This window comes from Lynx rufus, unplaced genomic scaffold (genome assembly GCF_022079265.1).
Source record: "Lynx rufus isolate CCGP_SWC_20201006 ecotype Redwood Valley unplaced genomic scaffold, mLynRuf1.p SCAF_7, whole genome shotgun sequence".
NCBI lineage: Eukaryota > Metazoa > Chordata > Mammalia > Carnivora > Felidae > Lynx > Lynx rufus.
Genome location: NW_025814889.1, coordinates 47,323,253 through 47,338,235, shown reverse-complemented (window position 1 = coordinate 47,338,235; position 14,983 = coordinate 47,323,253).

The window sequence follows — 14,983 nt, the reverse complement described above, 5'->3', positions numbered from 1 at the left end:
GCTCGGGCTTCTCCCTCTCTCTCTGCCCCTCCCTTGCTCTCACTCTCTGTGTCTCTCTCAAAATAAATAAGTAAACTTTAAAAACAAAAGAAGAAGAAGAAGAAAAGAGGGCATCTGGGTGGCTCAGCCGGTTAAGCATCGTGACTCTTGACATTGGCTCAGATCATGATCTCACGGTTTGTGAGTTCAAGCCCCGCATCCAGCTCTGTGCTGGCAGCATGAAGACTGTTTGGGACTCTCTCTGTCTCTCTCTCTCTGCCCCTTGCCTGTGCTCTCTCTCTCAAAATAAATAAACAAACTTAAATAAACAAATACATACATACATAACTCAAAACATGAAGGGTGAGTTCTAGGAACTCGTCCGAGGGAAACGCTCCTAGATAGGTGAAAAGACTAAGTGAGGTAGATTTCCAGAATAGTAAAATAAACATAAAAAAAAAGAAAAGAGAAAAGAAAAGGAAGCATCCAACAAAAATGTGCAACCGGCAAGGATGCGGCAAACATAGTAACTTCCTGTAACGGAATAGTTGTAGCCCTCAAATTGTGCAAGACCACGTGAGGCCACGGAAACGTCACGGGAGGGGTGGTGGAGAGGATGGAGGGTTATGCAAGGAAACACGTGGGACTCTTGTGGCCCGGAAAGGCTCACCATCTGACTGTGGAAGTGGATACACAGCCTACCCACGCTAGCGCTCTATTGAGCTATATGCACGCGCGCGCACACAAATGGGCGCAACTACGAAGATCTGAACCAAATCCATGGATTGCATTAACATCAATGTTCCGCTTGTGATACTGTGCTGTAGCTTTCTTTGCAAGGTGTTGCCATTGGGGGAAACTGGACAAAGGACAGCAAGTTCTCTGCATTACCTCCTAACACTGTGTATAAACACATACTGGCTCGAGAAAAGTTTCACTTGAAACACACATTTGAACTGACAGGGCATGACTTAAATGTGGACACTGTTGCTTCAATGTCCGGCAGGAATTGGATAAACTCACCCACAGTGAGGTGAACACAAATGATTTAGCGTAATGCATTTTAGGGGAAAGGTTACATTTCTCCAGGCAATTAGACTCACATTTGTCTCCAGCTGACAGAAGGAGTTTGTTTGGAGCCAGGCCCACCGTTAGGTGAGTGAGGCTTCTGAGGGCCCTGAGAGTGAGCGTCTCCACGCAACCTTGCACCTCGGTGCCTCTCTCGGCTCATCCCAGCCCTGTCTGTTCTGAAATGCCACTTTTGGCCGAACTAGGAGCAAAGAGGCTGCTCGGGGAAGTGGGCAGCCCATAGCCTCGCACCCTGCAGGCCACGCAGACCCTGCTATGGATTCCCTTTCCGGGCTTGTGGAGGAGAGAGAGGAAAAACAGAGCTGAGTATATGCAAAGCGGCACAGCTTCGTAGGTGTTCCTGGTATAAGTTTACGAAAAGAGAATAGCGGCCGTGGCCTTTTAAACACCGCTGAAATATTCCTGTTCCTACCATTTGCGGTATTTTTGGTAAATATTTGTAAAGTGCCTACTATGTGCCAGGCATTTTTCTAGGTTCAGGGAAGACCACCCTGAGCAACAGTCTTTTCCCTCAGGAGGCTTACATTTCCTCATTTCGAGACTGTGTGATCCAACTTAAGAAGTCCCCAACCAAAGCGAATTCTAAGCAGAAAAAAGGCTACCGACTTTGCGCCATAGTTTAAGCTCCGCGTTGTTATCTCATTTTGTCCCTTTTGACAGGTTTTGATGTGCTGGCTATCAACGGGACTGCAAAGTGTTAACAGACGGAGGGGCAGGAAGGCAGCAGAAAGAGCCTCCCTCGCAGACAGAGTGATTGATTTATATTAAACCACACACGGCTATAGGGGCAGTAGTCACCGTGGGTGGGAGCCTGGAGCCTTGGCAGCGGGCAGACTTTGGTGGAAGCTCTGGCTCTGCTTCTTAGTCATTTCCATGGGATTCATAAGACGACACACCATCCGGGATGACCGTGACAGCTGAGTATGGGGAAATCACAGACGGAAGCTTTTAGTACAGTGGTAGCCATGTAGTAGGGAGTGAGTGAACTAGAACTGCTATTATTAATACACTGAAGCCTTCCAGGGTTACCTTTGTAACACCTTTTTCACAAATGACATCCTGGCACAATTTGGGGCAGAGAGCCTTGTGCATCTGCCTGTGATTATGCACAGACAGCTGGACAGTGTCGTTATTGGAAAGGCCTTGAAACCAAGCACGACTCTCAAGTCTTCGATATTTTCCTCAAGCATCTACTTCTAGGGCCCACGTAGAACAAGCCGCTCAAGAAACCCTTGCAGATTTTAATTCAATTCAATAAATATTCATGGATCCCAAGGCTTTGAACGGAGCTATTGTCATAGACGGTAGATACTTCTGGTGACGGAAGCATTTCTCTTGGCGCTCAAAAGCATTAAACTGTGAACAACTAAGAGTCCTGTGTAGAATATAAATAAAATGCATGTCAATATAGGTCCATGAAATGAACTGTGGAACACATTATCAATTTTTTAATCCACTAATTAAGAACACTCTACAGTGGTCTATCATATGCCAGACACGATGTGCTAGACCCTAGGCTTCTAGAAACAAGTATTGAAACTGACGCACTTCATTCTCTCATAGTCCATCAGGGGAGACAAAGGAATAATTATGATTTTAGCATAAATAGATACTAGGAAAGAAATATGTACAGGGATCACAAATAAGAAGGGGTGAGTTAGGATGACTTTATACATGAGACTTAAAAGATAGGTACAAACTCCTCAGGTCATCTAGAGAGGAGGACATTCCAGGTAGACATATCTCCACGTGCAAAGGGAGGATGGTTGCCACCAAAGGGAATGGTGCCTTTAGGGGAAGGGTAGGCAGTTCCCTATGGCTCCAGCTAGATTTGCAAAGCAGAGAATGACAGCATATGAGGTGGAGACATAGGAAAGATCGAGTTCTTGGAGGCCCTATTACGCCCTGCTAGGAACTTATGCTTTATTTTGTGAGCAGTAATGATCCCCGAGGGGTCTTAAGGAGTGCCCATCAAATTTACCTTTTAGAGCAAGAGTAATTTGGACACAGGAAAGGAGAGGAACTAGAGGGGGAGAGATGCATTTCCTTCCTGGTCTGGGACCATTTTCAGGTGGGAAGATAAGCGCTTGAACTGATGCCAGAGTGGAGGCGAAGAAAGGAAAGGTTGGAGACAGGAGGTACTTTAAAGCTGAAATTCCAAGGATTTGGTGACTGATAGGATGTGAATAATGGGAAACATGGGGAAAATTTTGCCTGAAGGCATTAGAGACTACCACAGATAAGATGGCAAGATTTGTGGCAAGCAGAGGAGTGGAGGAGGAGAAAACAGCTGTCATGAAATGTTCTTTTCCATCTTCAGATGCGCGGGCTGCCCCAGGACCCGTGCTGTGCAGCCACGGGAGACCAGACTCCCGTACGAGCTTATCTTGGGTACAGACAGGGCACAGCCACACAATATGCACATGGCTCTCCTCTCTCATTCTGTCACATTTTCTAAAGACTCTCACAAGAGCCCAATGTTGGCAGAGCCACGTTCGGAAGTCAAAACTTGATAATTGATGCCGTAATCCCCTGGATTCCCTCATTAGCAGCTGCTAATGGCTGGTGTGTTAACGATTCAATTAGGGCTCTAATAGGCCCATTGTAAACCACATCCCTTCAAAGAGAAGAGAAGAAGCCCTGAGATGACGAAGCCAGCAGCAAAGGTCCCTGATAGCACCAGGGCCCTCCCCACTGTCTGTCCCTGACTGGGGCACACTGGGTCCAGATGAGCCCTCTCCAAAAGACCTGCCGGCTGGCAGGATACTGTATTGCAGAGGGAGGAAAGTGGACCTACCAGAGCTTCCAGCCAGGAATCTGGAGACTTTCTCTGCCACAAAAAGAGGGTCCTTACGAGTCTAAACATCCAGATCTAAACTTAGGCTGTGGGTTGCCCTCTCCCAAGCCAATAACTATGAATGACGTCTTTACTCAACCCCGCTCTGCAGCCCCAACTCAAAGGCATATTCACAGAACCTGAGAAGGACTCGAAGATTACTATCGTAGCCACCTCCCCTCCAGCATCTGCCCTTGAGTCCCGGTCCAGTTCCATCTCTCTGCCATCTTTTTCCTCCATGACACGTGTTTTTGAAGAGAGACAGTTTGGTATTTGAAAGTTGCAGAGTTGTTTGGTGGGGGTGAGGGTGTCGTCAACCCAGGGACCTCACACAATTCGAGAGACCCAGAGGAAAGCCCGGGGCATGACTGACTTCCTCTGGTTTATGGGACTAGCTCTAGAAACATCTGCCTTATTGGGGACAAATGTCTCAGCAATAAAATGTGGATATCGTTGGTGGAAGGCATCCCTAACTAGAGGGGGCTCGGTTTGTGTATTTCCCAAGGTGATTAGAAGAGAAGTATGTAGTCACAAAGCTTTTTAATCAGCCCTTTGGTTGGTTAGTGGAAATGCAAGCAGATGCGATTTTCTTAAATAGTTTGGCCTCAGACTTCAAAATCACCACCTAGGGGCACCTGGATGGCTCAGTTGGTTAAGTGTCCGACTTTGGTCGGGTCATGATCTTATGGTTCATGGATTTGAGCCCTACATCAGGCCCTGTGCTGGCAGCTCAGAGCCTGGAGCCTGCTTTGGATTCTCTGTCTCCCTGTCTCCCTCTCTCTCTCTCTCTCCCCCGCCCCTGCTCATGCCCTGTCTCTCTCTCTCTCTCTCTCAAAAATAAACGAACATTAAAAAAAAAAATCACCACCTATTTTTCACTTTCTGCTCTATTTTTCACTTCCTCTATCCTTCATCCTTTTAATGCTCACTTCTGAAAAAAAATTCAGATACTATACATGTATGTAGATATTCCCTAAAACATGAACTATCCTGTGTCGTGCCCACCAGCCTTTTCAAATCCTGCACCAGGCCTCCCCTTCCCCCCTTGAGTCTTGGACCCTCCAGCATCACACCCAGACCTTGGGCTGACCCTTAGGGTTCACATCACAAACCTACTTTTGCAGAAAAACTCGAAACCAGGGAGCTTGACTATACTGCCTACTCTTGTTGGCATCTTTTTTCCTAGCCCTGCCTGTCTTTCTCATCTCAGTTTTCTTCTGCAGCTGGTGGGAGACAGGTTCTCTGGGATGCTCTGTCAGAGTCAACCAGCATGATGCTTGGAATAGGCAACTTCCCATGCCCTGTAGGCCTCACTAATGCAATCTTACCTGCTGAACTGCAGGGCTGGCGACACACTGAAGACACAATGGAAGGCTTTTCTGAGATCATCTATTAGGCCAGGGCAGAGAACCAGCAGTGAAAAGAGCTGACCCTAGTATTGACCTAGAGTAGCAAAATCATGGAACTAAGGGCTCTAACTCATTTTGTAAACTTTGGTTAACCCCTCTCCTCTGGAGTCATTTATAAAAGAAGGAGATTGATGTACTCATCGTTCTATGACATTCTATGTAAGGAAGACTCAGGCCCAGGCTCACCTTGTCAGAGCTCTCAGTGCTGGGAACACACCCTGGGTAGATCTTAACGCCTACCCCGATCCTAGAGACCACATGAAGGAAAAACTGGTGTAACTAGACTATTATCATCTACCCAGGAAGTTGGCAGAGAGGATTTGGCAGAAGGCTGACAGAAGGTCCCGAAAATGAACCATGTTACCATTGTTCCCAGAGGCGCCAAGAGAGGGCGATGTGATCTACAGGGTTAGCAGAGTTCTAAAATGGCTCCAGGATCTTTGCCCCCAGATGTCACCCCCCCCCCCATGATTATGCTACATGACATGACCAAAGGGATTGCAGATGTAATCAAGGTTACTGATGAATTGACTTCCAGATAGGGAGGTTACCCAAGTAGAACCTAGTCACATAAGCCCTTTAAAAGCAGAAATTTTGTGGGGCACCTGTGTGGCTCAGTCGTTGAGCGTCCGACTTCGGCTCCGGGCATGATCTCACACTCCGTGAGTTCGAGCCCTGCGTCGGGCTCTGTGCTGACAGCTCAGAGCCTGGAGCCCGCTTCAGATTCTGTGTCTCCCCCTCTCTCTGCCCCTCCCCCGCTCATGCTCTGTCTCTCTCTGTCTCAAAAATAAATAAAAACATTAAAAAAAATTTTTAAAGCTGAAAGTTTCCTCTAGCTGGTGCCACAAGAGAAAGTGAGAAAGATGTGAAGCGTGAGAAGGATTTGACTTGAGGGGGCCACAGAGAATGACTTGAGGATGAAAGAGCAGACCTACGCCGGCCGATTCCATCTTATTGTGTGTCCTCCACCTTGAGTGACTATGTCCCCGACATGGCCCCTTTCCGGAAAATCCAGAAACCTCAGACCACACCCCCTCCCCTTGAGTAACCTCCCGCTCACCCATTCAAACTTCCCGATCAAAACACACCCGGCAACCTGCAAAACGGGACTCCGACCCTTCCCCAGCCAATCGGCCGAGGCCACGACCCTTCCCCAGCCAATCGGCTGAGGCCACGACCCTTCTGCAGCCAATCGGCTAAGGCCACAGCCGTTACCTCACCAACTGCCCCTAGACCCCTATCAAACCTTTGTGCTTTTGAAACTCTCTGGCTCCTTCCGGCATCTCGCCGCTCCGTGGGTGCAGGTAGGGGATTGAGCTCGAGCTAGCTCGAATAAAGGCTCTTTACTTTTGCATCGGACTCGGGTCCCTGGTGGTCTTTGGGGATCGTGAATTCTGGGCAAAACAAGGAGAGTGGTCTTCAGAAGGTGTGAGTGGCCAACAGCCAGCAGGAAAACAGACGCTTCAGTCCTGCAACTTCAAGGAACTGAATTCCACCAACAACCTTCATGAGCTTCAAAGTGGATTCTTCTCCAAAGCCTCCAAACAATAGGTAATGCCTTGATTTCAGCTTTGTGAGACCAGCTGAACCCACCTGAACAGACCCCTGAAATGGTAAATGGGTGTTGTTTAAGCCACAAAGTCTGTGGTAATTTGTTACACAAGAAATAAAGCAAACTCGATAAATAGCTCTGACCTTACGTCATTCTATCCTTGCCGAATAAAGAGACTGGGTATCTTGGATCTGGGGCTGTTATGAGGGCTCGTATCTCAAAAGAGGAAGTGTAGTACCATGGAAAGATTTCCAAATTTGAAAGTCAGGAGCCTGGATTCCTATCCCTGACCTGCTGTTTACAAAACGCCTTGTGACCTTGAAGAAGACACATAGTGCTCCACTCTTTCCTTACCTGTGAAATGAAGGGCTGGCCCCATCAGTGCTCACAGCCCTTGAGGGCTCTGCCAGCCAGGCTCCAGACCCCACATCAAAGAGACAAGCTCTGCTTTGAACTATTCTACACACAAGGCTTCCGAGTCAGATTTCATTAGAAGAAGGGTATCTGTTGCCAAGATGAAATTTGAAAACCACTGATCTGGCTGCTTATTAGGGCCCTTTCTAGCTCTCATGGTCTCGAAAATAAAGCTCAGGCGGGCCACAACTGGAGCTGTGGAAACGTGGTATGAATGGGGGCTTGAGTTAGTAGACAGACTAGCTGAATCAGACGTTCTCTGTCAACAAAACCACCTCCTTCCACCTCTTTTTCTCTGGAGGCCTGAATGTCTGGGGCTATAAGATTAAACCACACAGATTCCAACTCAAATCCTGACTCTACTTTCAAATCCTGACACTGGGTAAATACATTTCTTAAATTCTCAGAGCTGCAAATTCTTTAACTATAATGTGGTGATGTCGCTTCGCTTGAGCGTTGTACAGATTAATCAGTGCTATAGACAGAATGTTTGTGTTCCCCCAAAAGTCATGTTGAAATCTTCACCCCCAAGGTGATTGTATTAGGAGACGGGGCCTTTAGATGGTGCTTAGGTCAAATGAACTCTAATGAACGGGATTAGTGCTCCCAGAGAGGCCCTATAGAGCTCCCTTTCTGCCATGTGAAAACACAAGAACATGGCCATCCTTGAACCAGGAAGAAGGCTCTCACCAGACAGAGTCTTCTGGCACCTTAACCTTGGACTTCCCAGCCTCCAGAGCTGTATGAAATAAGTTTCTAAAACCACCCTGCCTATGATATTTTGTTACAGCAGCCCAAGTGCATTAGATATTGTGGTCAAAATTGCTACAATGGTTAGGCCCCCAAAATGCAAAGGCTTAAGAGTAATAGAAGGTTGTTGTTTTTTTTTTTTTTCTCATGTTAATAATCTAGAGCAGACCAGTTGGTGGACTGTCTGTTCCAAGCATTCTTTCAGTATCCAGGGATCCAGGCAGATGGTGGTTCTATTACCTGCAACTTGTGGCTCCCAAGGTTACTCAGGATTACCATTCTAGCCATCTGGGGCAGGGAGGAGGGGTGTGTGGTCTGTGTAGGACTTCTTGAACTCTTTTCATGGTCAGATCTGGTAGTGGCTTGGGACACTGCCACCAGTGGTCTATTGGTAAGAGCTTAGTCATGTGGGCATACGTGGTTCCAAAAGGAGCCAGAAATCAGTTCTTGGCTGCATAGTTGTCTCTCAGCTAAAATTCTCTCACCCTGGGTTTGCTGGAAAATTAGCAGTGGTTTCCATCACATTATACATAGAAGAGTGCCTAATACCTGGAAGGCTGGTGCTCAGCATCTCCCCACAGGCCCAGTTCTGCTAATTAAGTGGGTTTCTATGCGGGGTACGTGGAGGTGGGCAGCAACATCCCTTATGCTCAGTTCAGAACTTTCCATAGCTGCTTTCATTCTACTTCCCTTAAATAATTCTCTTTTCTAAATCTCTCTTTTCCTAGATTGGATATAGCAATCAGCTGATGCCCTTCTAAGGCCTCAGGCTCCTTTGGTTTGCAAACTTGCCCTCACTGGACTGTCTGGAATCTAGCCATTTGAATCTTATCAGTCCGTTCTCCATCACCAAAGGACTTCAGTGGGAGAGTGCCAACCAGGCTGTCAGCCACAGGCAAGCTTTCTGGAAAAGATGTGCCAACTGCTGCAACAGAAAATGCCGTTCCCTTGAATAACTTTGTTAATATTTGAAAATTTGTTTCCTTGCTCCTTATCGTATTACTGGGTATTCAAATACAAGAGAAAGGACAGGGGCAACAGCAAATGAAAATGACATTCTTCTCACACACTCACAGATATGGAAGGGCAGGCCTTATTCCCTATCATCTTGGGTGGTTTGTTTTGTTTTGTTTTGTTTTGTTTTGTTTTGTTTTGGAGGCTCCCACTTTCATTAGACCAGAGCTGCCTTAGGGATCATTAAAGAAAATGTTCTGAGATTTTTTTTCCCTTTATATCAAGCAACTGGTAGCACACACTTAAATTAACATTCTTTGAATCCCAAGCCCAGAAAAGAGCTGCCGTGGGCTGAGTTCTGCAACTCGGGGCTCAGATTTTATTCCCATGAGCATGGGACATTGGATATGCCCAATTATGGGATGATGAGCCCAATTATGGGCTGACAGTTTCCACATGGGTGCAGTTTAGCTTTAGAGCTGGGTACAGGAGCATGTCACTGTGTTAGCACCCAGGCCACCAGATGACTAGCCCACAGACACCAGCTTCAGACTAAAATATGAAGGGTTGTTTCCCTTCAGTGGCCTCAGTCTCCCCCTACTCTTCTCAAACTTGCTATCAGGAAACAGTCACATACTTTATAGAGCCAATGACTGATTAGACCTATACTATTGCTCTCAAGGTTTCTGATACTTTAACAAATTGTTTTGAAGAGGAAAGAATGAGTGATCAATGTCAAAATTTTAGACATTGATGGGACATTTGGGGAAGGAAACTATTTCAGCCCCCCCAACACACACACACACACACACACACACACACCCTAAATCCTGTAGTTGAGGTGGTGACCTACTCTATCTAATCTCAGGGACAGATGGGTCAGAACAAGTCATCTCACTATATCGTCGGGTGGCAGGGAGTATTGGGGAGACAAAATGACAAAGACAAAAGTAACAAGTGAAAACATACAAGTAGAGGGGTGAAAGGGGAGCGTTTAGGTTTGGAGAAGCTTTCTGCTCCTAATGGGTAGGGAGTTGAAAAGCATCAATCTCATTGCACCCCCTTGTCTTCATGGGGAAATTGAGGAGCCAAGAGGTTGAAAGCCCCCCATGGAGGCTCATCCAGTCAGTGAGGAACCCAGGTCAGAGCACATGCTTCCATCAGTTGAGTTCTTAACTCTCATTTGAGAGGTATCACCTCCAAAAGTCTGAGTTCCATTGACCTTCTTTGTAGCAACTGAAGAAAAACAACATGAAAAGCCTCTGCCTCTTGGTACCATTTTCATATTGATTGTCCGTGTTTCTCCATAGAATCAAAGGGCAGCATTTTCTCTGTGCCTTCTCCTCTTGCCCGATGCAGATAAAATGTGCTGCTGTTGCCCTTGGTTTTCCCCTGGATGTTCAAGTAATGTCCAGGCCTCGAGGAAGTACGACTTCTTGCTTTTCACTGGCAATAGGTGTACAAATTAAGAGTCTTCCCTGAGACAGTATGCATGATCTCAGACGCATTCTGCTTGATATCAAGAGCTCCTCACCAGCAAATCCACCAAGGCTAGAAAGGAGAATGCTGGAAGGAGACAGGGGTCTGGGACTGCAGATAGGGCTGTAAATGAGAAGGGGGAGCGTGCAGAAACTAAGGAAGATGTGAGGCATCGATGCCAGCAGATCAAGTGTGACAGGTGTTCATTACATGGATCATATTACATTTCCATCATTTATATAAATCAAAAAGAATTTCCACAGAGCTCCCCCATAATTTAGCATCAGTCAGCTTTAAGACACAGACTTTCTTCACCTCTTAAAAGCACTTTTATCTATCTAGCTTTCATTTGCAGAGTGGGATAATCAGGGGAGGATCCTCAGCCCTGCTGTGTAGCCCAAGAGCTCTGCTGAGCAGGTCTGGTGCTGGCAGAAGTCCTCAGAGGCACAATGTAGTCGCCTGCATCCTAACCCCTGCTTTCGCAAATACCGTGCTCGCATTACCTACCGGTTCTGATTTCTCCAAGGTGATGACAAATTAGGAGTGTGCAAACTCCTCAGGCTCATTTACAATCTGCATACAAACCACAGGCTGCCAGCCTCCTGGGAGTTTGAAGAAAGTCTGAAAGGCTCTCCCTTTCAGCTGCCGTGTTTGATAAAGCCCAAGGGAAGCAGAATATTGGGGATTTCCATAGCCTCTGTTCTGCGGGTCTCCTAAGAGCTTTGGAATGGCAAAAGCATAGGACGGCCACATTTTTCTATACAGAAGCCAGGGTGCTGGGAATAAAGGAGCAGCCTGGAAGGAGAAAGGAATTTTAAAAGCCATGGACAGTCCATCTAAAGTGCAGTTGGATGCCACACCAAGAAAAGGAGGGTGCTGAAGGCAGACAGACCTGCTCTCTTTGCCTTATTGCTGAGGAAGGAAATTTAAGCCAAAAGAACAAATGGATACATTGGAGATTCCTTAAAGTTTTTACTGTAATTATATAGCCTTAGGAGATGAGGAATTGTAAAGTAGATGTTGGCTTAAACATTGGACATTTTCCCAAAAGGATAATTGTTTTCGTTTCTTTTTCCCTTTAGAAAAAGAAACAAAAAAGGCATATTAATACTGTAGTCAAGACTCTGAGAATGAGTCTGTTTTGACTATTTTTATACCAAAAATAGGAGACAATCTTGTAATGACCAGCAAAACCTAACCAGAGAAGTATTTTTATTTCTGCTATTAGTTAAACACTGACTTCTTAAATAAGATGAATAGCTTGGCCAATAAGAATGATTAGAGTCTGACCTGGTCTTAAGAAGAAAGAAGTCTTAGAAAGAAAAATGCCCCCATGCTGATAAGCGCCTCTGCCCTGACTGGTTGGGGATAGGGAGGACAGAAGGGGAAAAGAACACCATGAGGGTGGAAGCCACCCAGAGATCAGTTATCAATTCTGGTAATTTCCTCTACAAAACAAAAAGTGGAAACTACATCTCCGTAGAACACCTGAATTATGAGCGTGCCCTAATATTGGAACAAGTGGTAGGAATTTAGGAGCAAGGTGGGTGATTATCGTATCTTCCTCCTTTTTCCGACACCCAAATAATTAGACTGCTTTTCTCTTGGCTCTGGAGTTAAAAACATGCAATGCAATGAAACATTTGCAGGCTAGAGAAGATTGAGGTAGGGGCGCCTGGGTGGCGCAGTCGGTTGAGCGTCGGACTTCAGCCAGGTCACGATCTCGCGGTCCGTGAGTTCCAGCCCCGCGTCGGGCTCTGGGCTGATGGCTCAGAGCCTGGAGCCTGTTTCCGATTCTGTGTCTCCCTCTCTCTCTGCCCCTCCCCCGTTCATGCTCTGTCTCTCTCTGTCCCAAAAAATAAATAAGTGTTGAGAAGATTGAGGTAACCTGGTCCTTCTCGGGCTAATCCTGAAGCCACTTGTAACAACGTGAAGACAAAACAGTAGTCCTCTAACTCCCTCCTACAGACTGACCTTGGAGCTCCTCAGCTCTCCCCGTGGAGGGAAGGAGTGCAGAGGAAGAGCAGTTTTAAGTCCCTGGTCAGGGTCTCTGAAGACAATTCCTTAGGCATGAAAAATGCTTAGACATTCCTCAAAACCCTGCATAACCCAGCATCTTAATTTGGATCTGGATGAAACAAAGCTCTGACTCCAGATTCAAACACGGTTTAGTTTCAGATTGTAGGCTCCTGTCACAGCCAAAGTTCCTGAGGTCCCTCCTGGTGATTTCCAATGTCAAAGACATACTTCCTCCTCCTCCTAATGCTCTCCTTCTACCATGCCCCTCCCCCTCCTTAGAATGAACTGTCCTGTAAGAATTTACCCTTGGGTCTGACTTCTGGGACAATAAACCTACTTTGTGAGGGGATGTGAATGAAGATCACACCGTGAAGTGTACTCAAGTTCCCAGGCAGGCATGGGCTCTGCCCGGCATAAGACATGATTCCTTGGTTACCTCAGCTCTAGAGACCTTTTCCAGCTCGTAGACCTATCTACTCCAATTCCAGCTTGTACTCTTCTGTTTAATGAGAAATACTTATTTCTTTCTTGTGTCAATGACTGTCTTATATTCTGTATGACATAAGCACCATGCTGGGAATCTAGAGTCTTGAGTTTCGCTCCCAGATCTGCCATGCATGCGCAGAGACCTTGAACGAGTCATGTGACCTCTCTGGGCCCGAGTTTTCTCACTTGTAAAATAAGGAAAACAAGGTAGAATACTGTTAAAGTCTCTCCAGCTTTAATTTTGTTAAAAATAAGTTGTTTCCTCTTCTGAGCTCCCATGGCACATTGTTCATCCTTCTCTGTAGAAATGTTATTAGAGTTTCTGTCTTTACAAACGTATTTCCCCTACTGGACTGTGAGCCCCACAAGAACAAGGACTGTCTCCTCACTATTTTGCTCCCTCTGCACCTGGGGAAGACAGAGGAAAGCAGAGGAGGAAAGGGGATAGGGTAGTACCAACCTTTGTTGAGGGTTTGTTAAGTATAACTGTGCCACACCTCATACATAAAGAACTTCTTTTAAATACAATCTCTTTTAAAAACAACACAATCGTTATTATCCCTGATTTGCAGATGAACAACTGAGAAATTAGTTTACCCGGCTCACAGAGCTAGACCAGAAACGAAATCCAGGTTTCCCTTCTTTGCCTACCTTCTCAGGACCTGGCATGGGGCAGCAAGCTTTTCCTAAAACTCCCCAAATATCTAGAAGATGCCCAATAAATACTCATTTAATGGATGTTAAATAAACCCTTTTGTTTGTCTTTTGGTCAGGCTTGGATGTGCCTTTGATCCTTACCTTTGTTGAGATGAGAAGGGGACAGAGTTGAGGTGTGGGGTAAGAGATGAGAGCACAGGGTGCAATCTTATTACAAGGATGTAGGAATTCTTTAATTAAGAAGAGGGCAGGGCAGAGCTCTTACTGAGTATGAAGAAATAATGATGAATATTCTCAAGGTAACTCAAGGTCTCGAGTACTTCACCCTGAAGAATAAGCTAACGTCCTAATTTGCATCATCACTCAACCTACACATTCACAGAGGACACAATTGTTTTTACGGCCCTGGAAGGTCACATTATTCTTTCTTGCTCTGGTGCCCCTCACAATTATGTACAGGTGAGCAGACAGAGAAATCTATATTAAAGGCTCAAAGCATGAGGGGCTCCCAGCTCCGGAAACCTGCAAGGTGCTTGGCGCAAGGACCATGGCAAACACTGTGGGGTCCCATCATGTGGCCCAAAAGGCAAAGATATTGGAATTGAAATGGATTACTGTCTTCAGGGCATACTGGCCTAGTACGGATACCTCAGAAAGGCTCTTTGGTTCTAGTTAATTTATCTTAAACACAAATAAATTCTAGGAGCCAGCTGAGTTAATGTTCGCCTCAGGGGAGGAAGGAAAAAGAAAGGAGACCGTCTGTTCCTAAGGGTGCCTTAGGATTGTGCCTGAAGCTTTTAACCCATTCAAGATCTGCATAAATCTCTCGTGGGGGTATTTGATATTGTTTTAGCAAGGAGTGCAGTAGAGCAGTGAAGAGGAGGATGTTCATTTCTGCCTAGTGGTGAGTTAATGCCTGTCTGCAGGCAAAGTACAAAAAAAAAATGCACATTACATTTACTTCTTTCTAAATAGAGTACTGCTTTAATAGCTGGTTGGAAGATGAGGCTGTTTGATATCCATTTTTGAAACAAACAACATATCCTAAGACTTCAGACAGGTAGGCTGTGCTGTAAGGTGTCCAGCATTTCCAAAACACCATATAAGGGCCCTAAACTTTGATTGGCTTTTTCTGCTTAACTATGCAGTGGATTTTGTGTCTCCATTTGCTCAAACAAATCCTTAACGAGTGCCTGCCATGAGAGCTAAAACGTCAGAGTGGTTAAGAAACACGGGCGCTGGAACCATATTCTCAGGTCTGAGTCTTAGCTGAGCCACTTATTAGATCCGTGACTTTGGGCCAATTGCTTAGGTTCTCTGTGCCTCAGTTATCTTATCTGTAAAATGGGGATAATAAGA